Genomic DNA, 22,340 nt, shown 5'->3' with positions numbered 1-22,340 from the left:
AAGGATCTTGGTACATAGCTCATTACGGCAAGATAAAAACAGGCAAATGAATAAGTGCCGTGTGTCACAGAGGAGATGGAGGACTTCTCCAGAGGGTTTTCTTGGCTGCAATCTCACAGCAGCAGATTACCCAGTCTTTCTTTTTTTGTTTTGTTTTATTTTGATTTTTATCATTTTACTGGGGGCTCGTACAACTCTTATCACAATCCATATATACATCCATTGTGTCAAGCACTTTTGCACATTTGTTGCCCTCATCATTCTCAAAACATCTGTTTTCTACTTGAGCCCTTGATATCAGCTCCTCATTTTCCCCCTCCCTCCCCGCTGACCCCTCCCTCATGAACCCTTGATAATTCATAAATTATTATTATTTTGCCATATCTTACACTGTCTGACGTCTCCCTTCATTCACTTTTCTATCGTCCATCCTCCAGGGAGGAGGTTATATGTAGATCCTTGTAATCGGTTCCCCCTTTGCCCCAGTGTGAGTTCAAACCACTAACCTTTAAGCTATAGATGAGCACAAATAATTTGTGCCACGTAGGGACATAATGGTAAGACTGTTGTTACCAAACCCAAACCAAACTCACTGCCATCAAGTTGATTCTGATTCGTAGGGATCCTAGAGACTGAGCAAAAGCTACCGCTTAGGTTTTTGAGTGTAGAAATCTTTACAAGAGCAGAAAGCCTCTTCTTTCTCCCAGAGAGTGGCTGGTGGGTCTGAACTGCTGACTTTGTGGTTAGCAGCCCATCCTGTAACCCACTATGCCACCAGTGTTCTTTCAAGTCTATTTTCAACTCATAATGACCCACGTGAGAAATTAGGACCATAGGGGGAAAAGTTTGCTGACGATTTCATATTACTCAGCAAAAACTGATAGCAGATTATCAAACGCAATTTAACAATAAACAATAACACATACAGTACAAAAGGAAAGAGTGTCCTTGTGCATCATTGAAGGACATTGCCTTGATGGATCAGGCTGTCTCCGTGTTTTGATAATGTCTGCATACAAGCTATATATGCACTAAGACCAGACATATGAACCCATCCCGCTAAAAGATAAAGGAGTGATAGCATGATAGCTTTATCGAGAAAGGGCACTGAGAAGCATACGCCCGGGGAACCGTTTACTATTATATTAAATGACACTATGAGATGTATTCGATTAGCGGCACTCTAAAGTCCCCAGAGTGAAATGAAAATAGTCACTTATTCGCTCTTCAATTAAAATACAATCAAAGAGTCTGTATAAGAGGCCCAAACTGGATTTCTCAGGGGCAAATTTATTAGCAATAATTACTAGCCAGTGTCTCTTATGATCAAGGAAATAAAATGGTTTCCATGTACATAGCCAGTAAATATAAAGAACTGTGCATTTAATAATAATAATAATAAGGGTTTTGGATACTCTATGAGATACTTTTTACAAAATGATCATGTGTTTGGAGGAAAATAAACAAAATTAGGCTGGGATTTGGGTTTTTATACTTGGTGGATTAGTTAACTGTCTTTCTATAGAAAACCTTCATTGAACGTGATGGTTTTGTTTTGCTCCCAGCAGCCTGCTCATGAGAGCTGATGAGTTTCCCTTCTTCTGAGCAAGAGGGATTTGGGGGCAATTCCACCCCTTTCTTTTAACATCTTCTTAGGCCTTATCTCATAAACTGGATTCTCTCGTATAGGAGCATGTGCTTTCGTATCCATCTCCTCCATCACGTCAGCAGTTATATTATTCTTTATGTGTTCGGATAATTGGTTCTTGGACGCATCTTCAACTCTTCTTCCATTATAAAGCATACACTCCGCCAGCTTTGGGCCATGGTGTGTTTCCAATGTGCTTCGGCATTGAATCCCTTGCTTTCTGAATCATGAACAGAGAATCTCTAAGTATAAGGAAGAGACAACCCTCCATGCACAGCTCCCTGTAGAGCCCCCAAAACTTTATTTCCAGTGGAAGGTCTGGGCAAACCCACATCCAGATAGCGGTGAAGGCAGCAGGCTGACCATCAATGCTTTCCACTTTGCGTTCATATCCATTTACCAACTCTTGGCTTTCATGGATCTTGTCCGTGCCAGACCTACCGAGGAGTTGGCAGGCCAGCAGCAGACCAGTACCATAGGCTGCAGTATAATTGGTCAGGCCCACTTGCACATCATACTCTGGAAGTGTGTGAGCGTAACCTGCACAGACAGGTATTCTGGCAGATGATATCTCTATTGGGGACGCAAACTCTCATCCTGTATTGGGGTTTATTGTGCTTATTTTTCTTCTGGATTAGCAAGCGTTTTTGAGCCTAGTAGTCAGTTTTATACTCACGTCACCTTCTAAATTTCACTTTGTATCTCTAGAAGTAGGTCTTTTCTGGATAACTTTAATAACCACCATCCTAGAGAACAGAAACCAGCATCCTCGGCTCACTAGAGACCAGCAGGGCCAGGGCCACAGCGGGGAGAGGCAGAGAGAAGGGGGTTGGTGCACAAATTAGACTGGAAAATGTTATGCCCTTTTACCAAAAAAAAAAAGTCTATCTCATGACCATCATTCATAGTTATTATAAAGATGATTTGGATTTGATTATTGTCTAACCTTACCTTACAAATGGAAGCTTTATAGCCTACCCAGTGAGCAGTTTTAGCTTTTGTCTTCACTAATTAAATTAAATAGATTTCATTTTATATATGAAAGAACTCTTAGAGCAATTTTTGTGTTCTGTACAAGAGAAACAGAAGTAAATGCCAATATTTAGAGAAGTAGAAATCTCATATACCTTCATGGTAGAGAAATTTTTGAAACTGGTAAGTATTTTGTTTCTGCGATCCATTTCTACTACAACAGAAGCCTCAAAGAGCTAGCTAAATCATTCAGTAAGACAACATGCCATAGGGAATGCTGCTCAAATGAATTATTTCTGCAGGAATCAGAATTCTGTCGAAAAGCAAACTTTCCTAATATTAGAGATTCACGATTCCATATACTTTTGATTGCTGACATTTCTTGGTCATTAGTAGAGGAAATATTTCGATTCTGACTAAGCAAATTGGATTTAGCTTTTTGAAATGTAATTTATAAGCATATAACTGAAAACTGCAGCTATTAGAATGAGGAACTGCTTTATTACCAAGATTTTGTATTTACTGAAATATGAAAGTAAATCACAAAATGTTGCTATCAGGGTTAGAATTCATAAATGCATAAGTTAATTCCCCCAAAAATGTGTTTAAACACGTCTCTTCAATCAGAGGATGGCCGCACACAAGTTCTCTCAATAAGACACTTGCTTTAGTCTCATTAAAGCACCTTATATAAAATTTAAATTTTTGGTGCCAAGTGGGGGGGGGGCCTGCTCCAGGGGGATTTTAAAATCAGGGCTAATATACAATTTTTAACAAAACTCAAGTGGACATCTACGACAACTGAAATTGTGCAGCAAGTGTATGGGAATGCTGCCCTACCTGAAACAACAGTGTTTAGATGGATCGAGCATTTTAAAGAAGGCAGAGAAGACCTCCCAACTCTTTAGGAATTCTCTCTTCTCCATCCAAGTAAAGCACTCTTGCTTAATCTGTGTTTCTTCAAACATGAAAAATCAAAAGGTTTTAAGTTTCCCTTCAATTTTAAGAATAAGTTTTGCTTCACACCATAACATTTTCTCGACTACTCAGTAGGCAGTCTTATTTTCATTTGGTTAAATAAAGCTCATCTTGTTACTTCCATCTATTGTGTATGTTGAAATGAATAGGCAAAGGGAAGGTTTTTCCTTCATGGATAAGCTACCTTAGTATGTTTTGTAATTTCTTTGGAAAATTCTTTCTTTTGCAGTGATCAACTAACTCACTGCCATTGAGTCAATTCTAGCTCACAGGGACCCTAGAGGACAGAGTGGAACTGGCCCTGTGGGTTTCAAAGGCTGTGGCCCTTTACAGGAGTATCCGGCTTCATTCTTTCTGGAAGCAACGAGAGGTTTCAGACTCCTGACGCTGGTTTTCAGCCCCAATGCACTACACTACCACTGCCTCATTTTTTAGATTCTGAAGGGATCATCTACATAGAGTTCCTCAAAGGAAATCACAAGGCTTCTTGGGAAGAAGTTTTCAGAACAACGAAAGCTGTGTTGGGGATCAACAACAATCAAAACTATATTTCACCGTCAAGATAGGAGACGGCCGGGCTCTGCCTGACTGAGGTCATCTCAATGGCGAAATTTGAATTGCCGAAGGGAAACTCTGACCGAAGAGAAGCATCCTTTTTTAATTGTTTACAGAGAACTCACTCAGAATAATTTACTTTCGGACTAAGGTCTGGAAGAACAGACACTGGAAATGGCCATGACGAATCATTTCTGCACCAGAATTTTTGTTTCTAACTCCTAAAAAAAGAAGAAGAAGAAGAACAGTGAAAGCACTCTTGGGAAGTAGGGGCTTAGGGCTTGACGGAATGTTTCTCTACCTTTTTTTCTTTTTTTCTTTTTTTTTTTTGCTTCTTCTGAGTGAGTTTTACAGATGTGCTCTAGGAATTTGCTTCTTATCTGATTATGCCTGAAATCAGATCGTGAGCAGGCCAGGGGTTGAGTGGGATTTTTTCCAGCATAATAACCCAAGACAATGTTAATATTGTGAAGTTCAATCTTGGTAGACAAAATGCGAACGTGTTAGACAACCGGGTGATTTCTTTACCACTGACCCCTATCCAGATGCTCCTGGACTAGGGAAAGAACTCTCATGGCCCAGCTCAATCTATCATTGTCAAGTACATAAACCAAACTCACATTAAGGCGTCTCAAGAAGTGTTGAGCAAGGCACATGTTGTCTTTGGTTGAGTATAAGCGTAATTTCAATTGCACCATTGAAATGAGATAGAGAAGCTGTAGAATCATAATGTTGTCTGGCAACAAAAGGGACTGTGTGTCCTAGCAACTAATGATTCTAGCCAATCCAAAGTTTGTTTCAGGTAACGGCTTTTCTTTTCACGGCATACATCCCGGGTTACAAACACTGAACAGCCAGGGCTTCTATACGTAAGTGCTATTTTGAGTTATGAATGTCTCAAATGAGATCAATTATGCAATCAAAGCACTTTGGTTTGGGAAGTTTGCCTTGAGGATTTAAAGCTGCAAACCAGAGCTTGGCTTTTAGGACAAGTACCACCAGCCTGTCAGCTTCTCTCGAAAGGGGCTTTGACAAAAGACAAACAACTGTATCAAAGTCAGCTCTGTATCAAAGTTAGCTCCTGTCTAAGGAGGATGCCCGTGGCTGGGAAGAGAGAGGCCCTCCTTCGTGTTGTGTTGTACAACATTGTAGAAATTTAATTTTGAAGAGTCATTGATATCACTTATATTGCGGCATTCCATTCCATGAGTTTTTGTTTCATCCGTAGTTGTACTCATTGGGCCTGGAATAGTACCTACTACATAAGCAGTCTAATAACTATTGAATGAATTTTTCAAAACCGGAAACCCCAGTGCAAAAGTTGACTTTCCCTTAAATAGTCATAAAAGACCTCCTATTTAGTTAGTGTTTGCCCTGGTGGCACTCTCAGAAAAGTATTGGACTGCTCACTGCAACGTTGGTGGTTCAAACTCACCAAACACACCTTAAGACAAACCTGAGGCTACCTACACTAACAGATTTACAGCCTCAGTAGATGAATGGATAAAATCTGGAACATACACACAGTGGAATACTCTGTATCTCATTTAAAAAATGAAATACCTAAGGACATGGAGGTACCTGAGTGAAGAGAGTCACAAATGGACAAATGCTGTAAGAGTACAGTACAGTAAGGCTAATATCAAGATGAAAGCAAGCTCCTGCTCCCAGTCATGTAACCCTCTAACCCAGGCTCCCAGGCAATGAGATCTAGAGCCTGTCTAGCGCCTAAAAACTATATACCATCCCCTTAATATGTACATCTTAAAAAACACTTGGATAGAGACCTCACCTCTGCTGGGATCAATTTCACAAGATTGGGGAAGAGGGAAAACATCATTCAGTTGCTGCTATATAACATCTGGTTAAGGTTACACCAAAACAACAGATACTCCTACAAACCTTCCTGGAAATTCAAGAGGCAGAGAAGCACATATGTATGTCTTAGAGATGGGAATTACATTGCTGCTGGTGGAAAAAACAGGAAGAGCAACTTCCCACTGGGAATACTTATATAGAACCCAAAGGGAGAATATTCCTGGTACTATGTTCCTCATTGCACACTTGACCTACTTTCTAGGCAGCCTTTGGTGACCCAGGCCATGTGCTATGGATTACTGAGATTTTAGACTCTGTCATTTCTGGGCACACAATTTGCTTCATAGGCCATACCAGAAGGACTTGCTATGGAAACCCCACTAAGTGAACTAGGCTGTACCTCAAAGTGACCTGTAGCAATTGAAGGAAGCATCAAACTCCCTTGGACTCAAGGCTGAAATGCCCTAGTATGAGAAACTGATGACAGTTATGTCAAGGTTATGGAATTGGTGGCCATTGGACTTTGGTTCTGATCCTGTGTTTTGAGGGTGCCCAATGAAGGTGGTCTGGAACTACCATATATTTACTATTTTAATGCCCTCCTTGCTTTCTTAATACATGTATTAAGGTTACAGGCTAGATTCTGTCTTTGCTAATGAGTGTTATTGAATGTTTTGCCCCATCACTGATCCCAATTGTTTATGTAGGTGGTGGCCAATCATTTAATAATTTAATCTGTATAGGTCAGCAATTCATGTATTTTAGTCTGAATCTGACCTAAACTATAACTTCCTTTTCTCAACAGTGTTTTTAACTCTATACTACTGGTTAAATGAATGACACTATCGGTAGAATTACCTTATGTCCCAAAGGAATGATTTATAATGCTCTCTATCATAAAATGATAATTAAATTTCTAAAATGAGCCAGAGACATATGTAAACCATAGATAGAAGAATGGACTTTAGGATCACACTTAATTGGAGCACCAATCGAAGAACAATTAGTTCTATGCCATGCCTGACTCAGTGCTCACACTCCTGAAGAGACCACAGAAGATATGAGTATATAGCAAAGTGTGAAGAAGCCAGATGGTGCCTGATTATCAGGAAAAACAATAGTATCCGGGGTCTTAAAGACTTGTCCTAAAATAGTTATCTAAGTAAAGTGTCAACTAAGTTCCCATGAAAGAGGCACACCAGCCTGTGTGATTCAAGGATTGTAAATAATAAAACCCAAATTCAAAAGCAGGAATAGTATCAGAACCTTAAATTGTGAATACCCAATTTGCAGAAGGCTAGGATAACAGTGGAAGGTCAAAATCCATTTGCAGGATTCCTCTGACTGTCATTGAAGGATGTTACTAGCCCTTCTATCAGATAGGGAGCATTGTAAAGTCTATTATGACAGATGTAGTTAGGTTGAAATGTAACACTCTATCATTTGATGTGCACTTTGAGCCATGTTAAAGTTGTTTCAGCTTTCAATATTTTTTATTTTCTCTTTGTTGAGATTTTTGTATCTGTTGTCTAGTCATCCTTGTCAGGTTGTTTTGCTTTTTGTTTGCTTTGTATGATTGTGATTTGTTTTGTATGATTTTCTGCATATGAAATCCAGGATAGTAAGATTTACAGAGACAATGACCAGATTGATAATTACCTAGGGCCAAGGCAGGGAAGGTTTAGGGGAAATTGGGGAGCTAACAATAATGAGTATGAGAAGGTTATGAAATTGACTTTGGTGATGATTACACAAATCTTCATGTGATTGAATGATTCAATTGTGTAGGAAGTGAGGTGTTTGCCAGTAAAACTATTCTAAAATAAAATGTATAGCTTCAGAAACCCTTTATGAGGTCATCCTACATTGGGATCCAGAATAGACTCGATGACAGTGGGTTTTCGTTTTGGTTTTGTGGTGGCTATTTGTCACCAAATTAGCAACCCATGTCCCAGAGAGAGAGATAGTGTCTCACCCTGCCACGTTCATAACTGTTAGTGTGCATGAGCCCACCCTTGTGACCATTATCTTCCAAGCCAGGGGGCTTGAAACATATGGAACAACACTCTGCTAAGATTCAAATGTTTTCCTTGTTGATAGTCACAAGTAGATGCCCAGGGCTTCCTTCCCAGTCCATGTTAGTCTGGACGCTCTGCTAAAACTGTGCAGCAGCATCACAGCCATGGCAAGCTCCACTGACAGAGAAGTAGTGCCTGAGCACGAGGTCCACTGGCCAAAATGAACCCAGATGCCCTACATGGAGGGCAAGCACTGCATTGCTGAACCACCAATGCCTCAAAACCATATGGTAAATTAATTCATTTCAAATACATTTGCATACAGTAGAAATAAATCTTTTAATATTCCGTTTATATCTTCGGTGATTTATTTCATCTATCAATCAGATTTGTGTAAGAAAAAACTTTGAATCAAGAAATAATTTTATATCAAAAGAGCAGCCCAATCCAATCCAACTCAAATTCATAAGTCCAATGATAGTCAGAGTCCTCTCCAGATGCATGCAGCAGCTGATGGATGAAGCAAGAAGGAAAGGGGAACTGGGGACACAGGCTGGTAGGTGCATGGTTGTGTGGATCTGCTGCAGGGAAGTGGCAGTGTGCCACAGTGCCACAGCTCATATGCCTCATGGGCAGCCAACCCCAAATGTGCAATCCAGGCAAGTAGCAAGGCAATGAGGGGCAAGACAGTGAGAAGTTCTCAGTACCTCTCTTACTAAAGGACCACACCCCAGGAAGCATCATCAGGCTGTGACAGATTGGGAGGTTTAATCCCACCCCTACCTCCACACATGTACTAGAAAAAATTCTAATCTAATTGTCAAAGTATTCTAAATAATTTCCTTTGTTGCTTTCAATTAATTACCATGAATTAAGGAAAAAATGTAACTCGCTCCAAATTATGTTTCTTTCGATGTTCCTTATCATGTCTTCTTGGCTCTGTCTGATAGTCCTGGGCTATTTGATTCACACATATTCATAATTCTTAGGAATTACGTACTTTTGCATTTAAATTTTATTTTATCTTACTTAATACTTTGAGGTCTGTTTTCAATTTTCCAAATAGCAAGATTACAACTTTTCTCCTTTGTTTTCACTGGCATGGTATATGTTGATCTGTTCTTTTATGTTCAGCCTTTGTGAATCATTTATTTTAGGTGTGTCTCTTGTAGGCAACATAAAATTGGGTCTTAATATGCGCTTGATGGAAGTGTTTTCCTTTTAAAAGACAGTAACTCCATATTGATAGGACAATGTTTTTAAATGTAGTCTGTCATTATTTATTCACTCATTTAAATAGGGTCTATTAATTCTTTATTGCATACAATTGTCTTTCTTCTCCTTCTTCTGTGCCATCTGATTTTTCGTCAATTAGTACCCTCAGTATTTGCCTTTTCAGTTTTGACTATTTATTAGCTGGTTAGCCAGGTGTGCATGCTATATATATTATAGTCACCGAAACTAAGGAGAAACACTTAAGTCAATGCCTTCTCCTAAATTGTATTACATTATTTATATTCTGTCAGCTTCTATAATCCTCATTTCCCTATCCTGCCATTCACAGCCCTTTTTTCCACTTCAGCTAGATCTAAAGAATTCAGTGAAAGAACTTAGACCTGCCGGCAGCATCTTCCTATTTGTTTGTGCTTCCCAGTTTTCTGGTCGAAGTTCATTCTTTATGAGAATTCCCATCATGGGAAAAGGTTTCCCAAGAATCGAGTGTTTTGTGTGGTGGAGAGTTGCTTTGATACTGAACATCAGTTTGAGCTAGCTTAAAAGCCTTGGGATGGCTTTCTTCCCTTGGCATTTTTCTAGAGGGAGCTTCACTTTCTCTTAGCAAAACTTCTGCTGAATCACAGCGGCCAGACAGATTAGAACTGGCTATATTTTGATATGTTCCTTAGAATTTTTTATCTTTGAAGTGCAATATGCTCACTTGGCTATGATTTTCTGCTGTCTGTCTGCACTCAGTTTTCCCTGGGAAGAGATTCATTTTTACGTACAAAGTTATTTCATTTCAAAAGAGGGCATTATGAATATTTTCATTTAATTTGGAAAGGTCTCACTTTGCTTTTCTCCATTGTGAATTTCCAATTTCCACTGTGCCTGACTCCCACATCAATTCTCTGCTGTGTGATCCATCTTTAAATGTTTTTCCTATTTCACATTTTTAAATGCACTCTTTTTAATAGAGTACCATCTCTCTTCTCTACTTTTCCTTGATTTCCTTGTATCCAAAGCAAACCAAATCTGTCCTTGAGCTGATTGAGAACCGTGGTGACCCTACGGGGTGGATTCTACAGAGTTTCCAAGGTTTCCAAGGGCTTCCAAAGCCTTACTCACTGTGAACATGTTATCAGGAGGTAAGATTCTCAGAAAAAAAGACATCATGTTGTATAAAGTCACTAGCTAAACTCACTACTTGAGAAGCGTATTGAGCCTATATTGGGTTTCTAAAGTTATAAATCTTTATGGGAGCAGACAGCCTCATCTTTACCCCAAGGAGTGCCTGGTAGATTTGAACCATCAGCTTTGCAGTTAGCAATCCAACACTGACCCTATAGCACCAACCAAACCCAAATCACCGCCACTGAGTCCCTGCTGACTCACAACGATCCCCGTGGAGCTTGGAGGCTATAACCCAGTGGTTCTCAACCTTCTTCATGCCGCGACCCTTTAATACAGTTCCTCATGTTGCGGTGACCCCCAATCATAAAATTATTTTCATTGCTACTTCATAACTGTAATTTTGCTACTGTTATGAATTATCATGTAAATATCTGATATGCAGGATATATTTTCATTGTTACAAATTGAACATAATTAAAGCATAGTGATTAATCACAAACAATATGTAATTATATGTTGTGAAATATTTATATGTTTTCCAATGGTCCCAGGTGACCCCTAGGAAAGGGTCATTCAACCCCCAAAGGGGTCATGACCCACAGGTTGAGAACCGCCGCTGTAACTGTTTAAGGGAGTAGGAAGCTCATTCTTTCTCCCATAGAGTTGCTGGAGTTCTCAACCTGCCGTCCATGTGGATTTCAGCCCATGGAAACCACTACACCATCAGGCTCCTGACAATGTCAACAAGGCTCCACTCATTTAACGCAGAGGGTCAGCAGGGGGATAAACCGAGGGTGACCCTCAGCAAGATGCATGGCACAGTGTCTAGAACAATGTGCACAACCCTGGCGACGGTGAGGATGGTGCTGTTCCTGCGCTTAAGGTCCCGATGAGTTGAGACTGACTTGAAAATGTATGCAAACAACATCTTCCTTCCATGGAATGGCTGGTGCATTTGAACTTCTGACATTCTGGGTAGCGGCCAACCACTTCATTGCTACACCATCAGAAGTCCTTTCCTTCATCGTTCCTCAGCTTCTCCGTCCTGTATTTCCTTCTCTTGTTCTTTTTTCCTTTTGACTCCCTGCCGCCTCCCTGAGCTCTTATATATCTGCTACTTTTCTAGTCTCGTGGAAGTGCGTTCTTTGATCCTCTGTTTAAATTCCCTTTGCACATGCTTAACTCTTTAGTTATCTATTTGATTTCTATGTCTCTCTCTCTCTCTCTCACACACACACACACACACACACACACACCTATTTTATTTTCCTTTTGGTGAATTTGAACCACCAACTTTTTGGTTAGATGCCAAGCACAGACCACTGGCTCCATTGAGAGATTGATGTCTACATAGAGGTTTAAAAATGTTTTATGAAAAGGGACAAAAGGTAAACATTTTCAACTTTGTGAGCCATGATGTATTCAGCTTAGTTATTGTAGCAGAAAAGCAACTGTAGGGGATACACAACTGGATGAGGGTGTCCTCACGTATTTGCTAACTCCTCCTCTATCTATCTACCTATCTCTATATCTCTAATCTATCTTTATCTCTATCTATGTATAGTGAATTACTATTCAACACTTAATAAAGAACAAAGACTATTAATCTGTATAATACCATGGATGACTCATCAATACACTTCGGTGCAATGTGTAGGCAATCCACGTTCTTCCTTGGGAATTCGCACAGCCCTGCCCATGTATTGCCTTGCTAAGCCCCCAGGAATGTGTTGGAGTTTTCACAGATTCCTATAAAAATCGCATTCCCCAGATAGTCCTTTTTGGTTTGGGCCAACCTTTTGTATTCCTGAACTAGGGTCCATAGAAATGGCTTACTCTTGAATTATAGAAATTAGATAGAATAAAATGTCAATATTATTCCATTCTCTATCTAGCTCTGATTGAAAGAATGGCCAAAATATTGGCCTGCTTTGAAGGTGTACTACAAATTACAGTCAGCAATATAAACTAACCTGGAGGAGGAGAAGGAAGAGGAGGAGGAAGAGGAGGAGGAAGAGGAGGAGAAGGAGAAAACTGAGGAGAACTGAGGCTGTGAATAGGACTACAGCGGACCTGGCCATCTGAAGCAACCGGCAGCCTTGAACGTCTCCTTTCTCCTTCGGTTTTTGCTCATCATTATCCTGTGGTTCACCGTCCTATTTTGAATGATTGCCTAGATGAGTTGGTGGTCACAAAGGTTTGCAGCCTTGGCATAATCTATCGGGAGCCCTGGTGGTACCACGGTTTTGGATTGGGCCGCAATCTGAAAGGCCAACAGTTTGAAACCACCAGCTGCCCCTTGGAAGAAGGATGAGGCTTTCTGCTCCTGAAAAGAGTGACAGAGTTGGAAACCCACTGGGCCGGTGCTTCTCTGCTCTGTGGGATTGCTACGCGTCAAAATCAACTGGATGGCAGTTGGTTCGGCTTGATACTTTCAACGGGTAGATGTTGGTCGTTCCCCAGAAGTGAGAGAACACGAGGAAATGTGCACAATAGGTTCCCATGTAAGAGTCACTGTCAGGAGGGTCCACTGTGCTTGTTTATTCCCAGGCCCGGTTTTGGCAAATGCAATTTACTATCTGTGAGGACCCCCAAATGACCAAGACTGGCCCAAATCTGACTACTGGGAGTGCTCCAAATAAATCCAAAATCGCCTGCCCTTTGATTTTGGTGGAAAGGTTTTCCGTTCTCTAACCTCAGGGCATCACATGGCATCACATATACTTAGGCAAAGACTTTAGCTTTCTTAGATGTTTAGAGATAATAAACAACAACAACTTGAGCGCAGACTGCTGCATAATAAAGAAGAGCAAGGTGGGTTAGCTGACTGATTTCCAGATTGAAGAGAAGTACAGTATTATTGGTGCCAACCTCAATACTCAACCGAAAGGGAAGTATGGCCGGAGGGGCGAGCTGTCGTGACTTAGGAGGCTCGCGTCTCGGGCCTGATGCCTCTGCAAAATGGTGGATCAGAATGCAGCTCGTTCACTTGGGCCTGAGTTCCATTCACACTTGTTCAGAACTCATGTTGATATAAAGCAGTGAACTCACTTATTAGTGAAATTAGTGTTAAATCCTTGTGTGACATGAAGACATTGAGCTATTTTGTGGTACATGGTCTATATTTACAACTGTTTAATGACTTAAAGTCTCCGGATGGTTAAAAAAAAAAACAACTCTGGTTTCCAGAAGCTCCTGGGAATCATTCCAATGTGAACCAGATTCTTTAAAAAAAAAAAAAAAGTGTCATAGTGTATCACACACTCACTGCATTGAGACAGTTAAACTTAAGATAATGAAATAACACTAGTTGAAAAAACAAAATTTCCTAAAGAATAGCATTTTAATCACAGTGAAAAAGTTTATCCAAACATACCTGACCCAAAAAAATTATAGTAAATGCTCATAATTTATGTTAACTTATAAATGGCTAAGATAGTCTTTATTAACTTTGTACTATTTTTGTCATCTGTTCCCATCAGTCACATTAAATCTGCATTAAACAAAACTAATTGCATCCACACATCTTTGTGCTATTCAGTTGAAAGTATAGGCATTTCTTATGTAGACTATCGTATCTTGCTTCTGTCTGATTTGTCTGTATCAGGGTTTATCAATTTTCTGCATATAAATTTTAAATAATGATAATACATAGCACTATAATCCAGAGTGTTTAAAGACACTTTACTTTTTTGTAAAGGACCCCAATTAATCCTCCTAGGAACTAATATGTAACTCGTCATATTCTTGAACATTTAATGGTAAAGATAATATATTTCTTCTTTGAAAATCTGAACCTGTTCCTTGGGGTCTCATGTTTTATAAACAGCTCCAGAGAAACAATTAATGGTCATTGGTAAGACCTAGCGACTAAGCTATTACTCATGATGAGCTATATATTAAAAATAAACCCTCTGGGGTATTATCTTATACTAAAGTTTAAGTAATTTAAAGCCATTGTTGTAAAAGTTTGGAACCATTCTACTGTTTCATAAACACTTATAACCATCATAGCATTAAGATACAACAAAAGTTAAGTGGGTCTTCACCAACATATTTTTGTGGCAATAACAAGTAAAATGTATCTTTGCAAATAGAAATGACCATGCATATGTGAAAAAAGTCTGTATTAGGTAATTAACTTCTGTGTTATGGGTGTTTAGGTCTTACATACCGTATATAATACGCTTCCTTCCAGAAAAGCCTCCCAATTGTGAGTTTGCCTTTTATTTGTTTGTGTTTTTGTTTGTTTGTTTGTTTGTTTAGAGAACTAGGAATCCATTCAAACATGAGGTTGGTTGGGTGACAACCCTGCTGCCATCTAACCAAGAAGCCCGGGAGAATTCACAGTCCCCAAACGGGGATGAAGGAGAAGTCATCAGAGCACTTGCTAATTATCCAAGAGCACCTGCCACCCAGGTGAGCGCCCTCAGACATCTGAGTGAGAATCCAGCCACAGCACCTGCTCCAGCGTTTAGAAAAGGTGCTGGGAACCTGCCATTGAACTCACGGGCTCATGCCTGGTGACCCCACGTGTGTCTGAGATAACTCTGCCCCTTTTGGTTGGCAGTGACTGACTTTGCAGAAGAAGATTTCCAAATCTTTTTCTGGACTACCAATCGATGAAACTGAATCTTCAGATTCCTCAGTAGGCTGTCGAGTGTGGTAGCCATTCACACCATCCAGATACCCCTTTCAAAAAGCGGTCAGGTGTTCACCAACTTTTCTCAGAGTTTAAGAATGACTACACAACCGCGTCTCTCATTCCTGGCCAAGAAAACGTTTGTATCCCACATGTCTACACTGGCATAAATCCAGCGGTACAAGGTACTCAACACTTCCTTGATTCTCCTGGGAAAATCTATTTGCACTAACAACACATTTGTGCGAGAGGCAGATTTTCATACAGAGTTTGAAGGGGCGAAAGAAGCGGACTTTCCATTACCCCCTCCCTGCCCCCCAGCCTGGGTGCTCTGCAGCACACAATTTCCAATGAGTAGCTTCTTCCCAGGCCCGCAGGCCAAGTGTACCAGCTGGGTTTTTCCATTTGCCCTTCTTCTACTACCTGGAATCTGGCGCTACCACTGCAATGCTGGAAATTCATCAAGACTTCACTTCAACCAAACCAGCTTTCCCTACAAAGGAAACCTTTCGCCAACTTCAAAGAAGTTAACGATGTTTGTATATACTTTTATTCATGTTATATATGGTTGTACTTTTAAAAAGGTCATCTGCAATCCCTCATGTGGATCCTTAGTTTTACGTCCAAGAGGATTCATTATGTCTGTCCCTGTATGTCCTTCCGGCACTTTTGGTATAACAGAATGCCCAGTCGAGGTGATTCTAACAATACAAATATGCACTTGTAACCAGGGTTGCATAAGTAAGGGAGATTCGCAGGCTCGATAATGTCATCAGCCCAGAATCTGTTCGTTGGTTTCTCTGTACCTGGAAGCATTTTGGCACTGTCAGGAATCAGATCCTCACTCAGCTGTGTCCAACAACAAGCAAAGGGCGCTGCTCGCTCTCTTTTCTTATCAAAGAGGGGGATCTGTTCTAGCTTCCCCATCAAATGTCTCTGCCGAACAGGATTATATCCAAACCAAATCTGTTGTCAAGTCGATTCCTAAGAACAGTGAGCCTTCCGCATAGAGCGTAATCTTCCAAGGCCGTACTCTTCAAAGAAGCAGACCACTCCATCTTCCCCCACAGAGCAGCTATTGGATTCAAACCACCCCCCTTGAGGCTAACAGCAAAGAGCTTCCCCATGTGCCACCCGGACACCTAGAACTGGATTAATGAAAACAGAAAACAACCATTGCCACCACGTTAATTCTGACTCATGGCAGCCCTGTGGACTGAGGGCAACAGTTGTAAGGTTTTCTGAGGGGACTGTCATAATCTTCTCCCACGGAGCAGCTGGTGAGTTAGGACCATGGAACTTGGGCTTAGCAAGTATAGTTGATTGTGCTGATTAGAGGGCATTGTGGTTAAATTGAAGGGTTGGAGGTTCCAATCCAGCTGCTGCTCCCTAGAGAAAGATGTGGCACTATGCTTCTAGATGGAGAAGACAGTCTTGGAAGTCCCAAAGCGATGCGCCCTTTAGGGTCACTCTCAGTGGGAATCCACAAGGCAACGGATTTGCTTTTGGAATAAACTAACGGTAAGAGTTTGATTAGGGTGAGACCCAGCTATCCGTGAGTTTAACAAAATAGGAATTTACTTATCACCTGGAATTCTGAGACCAATATATTTACTCGGTTTCACAAAGTGCTCAAAATACCAGCGCCTTCCAGCTCACTGGTTTCCGATCCGAGTAGTGTGATCCTTGTCCTCTTAGTTACGATGTCCTTGCCGTCATATTTCCATGTCAGACAACAGAGGGGGAAATAGCTGAAGGACTGAGGTCATGCTAGGCTTACCTCTATCCACGTGCAGAGAATGGTCCCGTAAAGCTTCCACGTGGCTTCTTCTTCCATTCAGAACTTCATCATCCTGGCCACACTTTATCTACAAAGGAACAAAATGGGAAAATGCAATCTCTCTTTGGGAAAACATTATTCTCAAATGAAAATAAGGAGCTTGATACTCCCAGAAGACAAAGGGGGTGGTTGTTGGTGGGAAACAGCAGTGGAACTCCCATCTTCACAGAGGAGGAACGGAACACTCAGAGCGACTTTTTCTGGACGACACATCTGGTTTGTGTCTGAGCAAGGGTGTGACTCTTTCTTCCTGATCCAAATTCAGCACAGTTTGTCTCTGTAACCGCAGCTTTCCTCGGTGGAAATGTGAAATGACCCTTATTCCCGATGGGTTTTTCCTCCTCAGAATCAACATATTAGCAGTTAGACGCTAATTATTTTAAGTCAGTACATCGTAATATCAACCGTCATTCTCGATTTTATTCAAACCTTGATAGTCATTTCAAAACCAGTTTTTATTTTCCTTGTCTTTCAGTCTTACTTCTTTATCGTGATAAATATGATGTGATTTCCTTTGCTTCCCTTGGCCTCTGGAATATATAATTTGTAAATTATGTTGAAACAGACCTCACCGCTGTCTTCCTGCATCACCTTCTGGGGGCAAAACTGTCCTCTAAATCAGCTTTCCACAGCTCGCCGGTGTACCTTTCTTCAACACCTTCATCTCTTCTGAGCAGAGATTCCTGAGTTCCCAGTATGGGAGGGTTCTAAATCCTTACAGAAAATGCTATTTTCCCCCTGAAATATAGAAAGATCTGGTTTCCTAATAATTCTACGATCCACTTAAAAGTAATCTTTCTTTCCCCCAAATATTTTCTACACTGCAGTCTACATCAGTGCAGACTGCTACATCAATGCCATAATATCTATCATCTTTTTTCAGAATATCTAAAAAGCCTGAACTCTTTCTAATGTCATCCTACATCTTTGCCCCACTCTTTGTCAGGTCGTCTTTGTGGCAGCTCCTGACATCTGGAACCATCTCCTGCAACTTCTGAACACTCCATTAATCCTCTACTCTCATAATAATAGTCATTGAAAAACCTTGCCTGCCAAGTGGCTGTCATTTTTCTCCCTTCATATTTGAAATGTTCTCTTGTCCATCAAAAGAAGTTGTAAGACAAACTTCTTTTATTTAGTGATTTGATTTGTCAACTAGTAAATACTTAGATAGACCCGAAAGCAGGCATTTCCCTATGAATTGTTTTGTTGGTGCTTTGTGTTTGTTTTGTTTTCTCGGTGGGCATTAGATGGGCCCTCTCTTGAATGACTGACATCAGCATAGACATGGAAAGTGGTCTCTGCATCCCTGTGCTCTTGCTAAAAGGAGAGGAATACACAGTGAAGTTTGGCACGGACTGGACTCAACAAGGGAAATAATGGCGCACCTCCCAGCAAAGAGGTCATGATAATATACAAAGGGGGTTCTGCTGAAGCTACAGACTGTGAGACCACAGATCAAGTTGTTTCTGAACAGCAGCAGGTCCCAGGAGAATGTTTCCGATATAGACATCCATTCGTGGTTTAACGATAGTATTTTGACATTGGAAACTTCATAAATGACTTCATATGATTCACCTCCTTGGAAAAATAATTGCAGACTGAATGTTATATGAAGACATCTACAAAGTGATACTAGAATATAATGATACAATTTATTATTTTTTATTAAATCTATTGAAGCAGAATTTATTTTATTTTGACAAGGTCACTGAAAATGCTTCAACAGAAAATGAGGAAGGAGGACGTTGGGTTCTTTACTGTAAACATTTTTATCTAAGTAAGAAGTAGCCTTTGTGTGGTGGGAAAATACCTAGAGTCAACGTGGAAGACCTACTTTGTACGAGTTGACCCTCAGAGTTACAAATATCACTGAAATGACCTGAAAATAGTTTTATCCTTAACTCTGATCATGGATTTGCAGTTCATTTTAAATAATACTTTTCTTATTACATCCAACAATTTAATGTTATTCTTAATTTTTTTCTTTTTTTAAAATTTTTCCCCTCTTGATATACATCTTTATTTATTTATTTAAAATCATTTTATTAGGGGCTCATACGACTCTTATCACAATCCATACACACATCAATTGTGTAAAGCGCATTTGTACATTCATTGCCCTCATCATTCTCAAAACATTTCCTCTCCACTTATACCCCCGGCATTAGGTCCTCATTTTTCCCCTCCCTCCCCGCTCCCCCCTCCCTCATGAGCCCTTGATAGTTTAGAAATTGGTATTTTGTCATATCTTGCCCTGTCCGACGTCTCCTTCACCCACTTTTCGGTTGTCTGTCCCCCAGGGAGGAGGTCACATATAGTTCCTTGTAATCGGTTCCCTCTTTCTAACCCACTCTCCCTCCACCCTCCCTGTTTCGCCACTCACACCACTGGTCCTGTAGGGCTCATCTGCCCTGGATTTCCTGGATTTTCAGTTCCTATCTGTACCAGTGTACATCCTCTGGTCTTGTTGTTGTCAGACGTCATCGAGCTGGCTCCTATGTACATGTGGCTGGATATACAAATGACCGAGACACTGCCTGCTCTGCTCCCATCTTTCACAATTGTTGTTTTGGCCCATTATGGCAGCCCCTGTGTCAATCCATCTCATAGAGGGTCTTCCTCTTTGTCCCTGGCCATTTACTTTCCCAAGCATGGTGTCCTTTTCCAGGCCTGGTCTCTCGAAAGGACATGAAGAAACGCCTCATCCTCATGTATCATAGGAGTATTCCAACTCTACTTTATCCAAGATAGATTCGTTTGTTCATCTGGAAGTCCACGGTCCTTTCAAGAGCCTGTCCCAACGCCATAATCCAAGTGCATGAATTCTTTGGTCTCCATTTTGTGCAGCGCTTTAAACTGTTAGCTACTCTTATGAAAAGTGGGATTCGTTCTGGCCAATGAGGTGAGCATGGAAGTCACCTATACCACGTCAAGGCTGACTGAGACATTCTGCTGTGCTTTTCTCTTTCAGCAAGGTGATGCACAAAATTTGAGATGGTGGCCTTTCTGTCAACTTTAAGACTCTGCACAGGTGGCTCAGGCCACTGAGGGACTGTGATTTGTGTGACCCTCTGCTGACTCGTGATGGACTTATGCCACGAGTTCATCAATAACCGTCATTGTTTTAAACCATGTAACAAATGGCTTCAAGGAAATGCCCTCTGACCTGCTCTGCTTTCACAGAGGGAGAGGGAATGACCATCATCAGCATTTGCCACACAAACTGATTCTTCTAAGGCTTAGGTTAGATGTGCCTCTACCCTCTAATCTTCCTTACCTCTTCTGACAACTCTGTCTCCCATAGAAGGCTCAACTTTGATAAGTCGTTGCAAAGGCTTCACATAACTCACAGACCAGACTCATAATTATGGAATGGCTTCAGGAAATTAACAGGTTGCAATTCAGGATTAGAAATGCTCAAGGTACAGTTCTTTCAGGACAGCCTCATCCCAACCATGCCCATAGACATGCCTCTTTTTAATCCTGGGCCTCTCAGCCACATGGCCTTTTGGATTTTGGGTTTTGCCTTTTCAAGCAAGGTTATAAAGTCCTTTTCGTGCTTCCAATAACTTCCCAAAGGGTACTCCACTCCACTATAAGCCTCAGCCCGAAGGCATTGAGCTCCAGTTCCGGGGTCATCAAATACAGCTTGCCCAATGAAGTGCCCCATTGACATTTGCCCTGCCCCACCCCCCCTACCCCCCCACTACCGCTTTAAGGCACATGATCCTCTGCATTTCTCTAATATCACAGCTGGGTCCAGGCGGTGCAATGCACAGGGATCCCAAGGTAAAAGGATGTGCCTCCACTCCTGGCTCTTCGTTCATTCCAGTAATGAGAATCCTCTCTTCTGCCTTGATGTGGTTCATTTTATCCCAAGCAAGATGGCAAAATTGATCCATGCCCTTGTTAGATTTCCAAACCTTTACAATCACAATTAACTCTGTTCACAATCACTCATAAATGAATCATATTGTTATTTCAACATCTTCCCCATATTCTCGTGCCGATACTCATCATGAAAAAGTGGGAGTCACATAAACAATGGCTGGAAGAGCCCTGTGGAATAAGTCACTGCAAGTCAGGCACAATGTTCTAGGGGTATTTGGGGAGGGGACAGGAAAGGGGTTTGCCCATTTGTTTACCATTTCATAAACTAACTGGTTAAAATCAAAAGAAATGTACAGTGTCAAAATTTTACTATTTTTCCTACCTCAATGCTTATTAGTCATGATACTTAACTTGATTGAGATTAAACAAAATTGCAAAGATAAAGATAAAAATTAAAGAGACATTTCTTAAGAAGATATAAGAAAGAAAAATAAAGAAGTAAAGGAATCAATGAGCTAGAAGCCTAGAAAAACATTAGATAACAACACAAGAAAGCACACAAAAAGGTATTTTTCAAATTTTCTTTTCTTAGTTACCTTCCTTCTTATTAGTACTTGTTTTAATTATAAAAGAGGAGCTGTGAATTATAGAAATAAAATAGATAAAAATATAGAAAAAATTAAGTGATCACTCCCCAGACATGGTTATATCATATTAACATTTTGATGTTTCCTTAAGGTATTTTCCTATAAATATTCAGTGGGTACATGTGCTTACAAACTTAATTGTGTACTATGTGAATTAAAGAATTAAAGTAGAAAAACATGAAAATTAAAAGGATATACATTTAAATATTCAACTAAGTTTATGGAAATGAGAGCTTTTATTGGCAGAGATACAAAGTGAAAAGCTACCAATAGAATTTATTACATTAAAATGTAAACTTCTACTTTTTAAAAAATCCTAAAAATGTTACAACAAAACATATTTGTGTAGCTTTAAGTTTAAATTTCTGTTTGTAAAAAGCATAAAAACACTATCCAAGAATAAGAGATATTTTCAGTTCTGAAACTCATTTAAGATTTTATATTCTGTAGTGCTCAGAGTAAGTATATCATTGAGAATTTATGATCTTGTTATCTAAGGAAAACTAATTCATGTGAAATGAGACATAAAAAGAATGTAAGAGATCAACTGCATGATTAAAGGCTAACTTTTGTAATACACATTGGGAGTTCAAGCAAAGGAAATATTTATGAGATAGAATAACCAGAGAAAAAACTTTTAGAGAAAACGTGAACTCTATGGGAGAAAGATGAGTCTATACCATACTCTATTAATCTATACTCTGAAACCCACAGCATCAGTTCTACTCTGTCCTATAGGATGGTTGTGAGCTGAAGGTAACGATGGCAGTAAGTTTGAGCTTTGAGCTTGATCTTTGCATAGAAACCATGTGAGTTGATTGTTTCAACTTGGTTGGACTTTCTGTGGTGATGTAAGCAACCAATCAATTGGAAGGGGAGTTTCCTTTGGGGTGTGGCTTGCCTCCAGTATATAAATAGATGTTCTAACTTTTTTTTTATACCTGCATTGTTCTTATCACCTGACTTCCTGTCCTTGTGATATAAGCTTGTAGAAGTGTCTGCTCTGGCACCAGGCCTGCAGATTTCAGATTCATCAACC

General features: G+C 40.3%; 1 pseudogene; it reads right to left on the bottom strand.

Annotated features, from left to right (window-relative positions):
- Positions 1 to 1,890: 1,890 nt before the first annotated feature.
- Positions 1,891 to 20,692, bottom strand: LOC115868545 (annotated as a pseudogene).
- Positions 20,693 to 22,340: the final 1,648 nt, after the last annotated feature.

The sequence above is a fragment of the Echinops telfairi genome, unplaced genomic scaffold (assembly GCF_000313985.2).
Source record: "Echinops telfairi isolate 266 unplaced genomic scaffold, ASM31398v2 ScPeMD7_1;HRSCAF=3_0, whole genome shotgun sequence".
NCBI lineage: Eukaryota > Metazoa > Chordata > Mammalia > Afrosoricida > Tenrecidae > Echinops > Echinops telfairi.
This window is presented reverse-complemented; position numbering and strand designations above follow the sequence as displayed.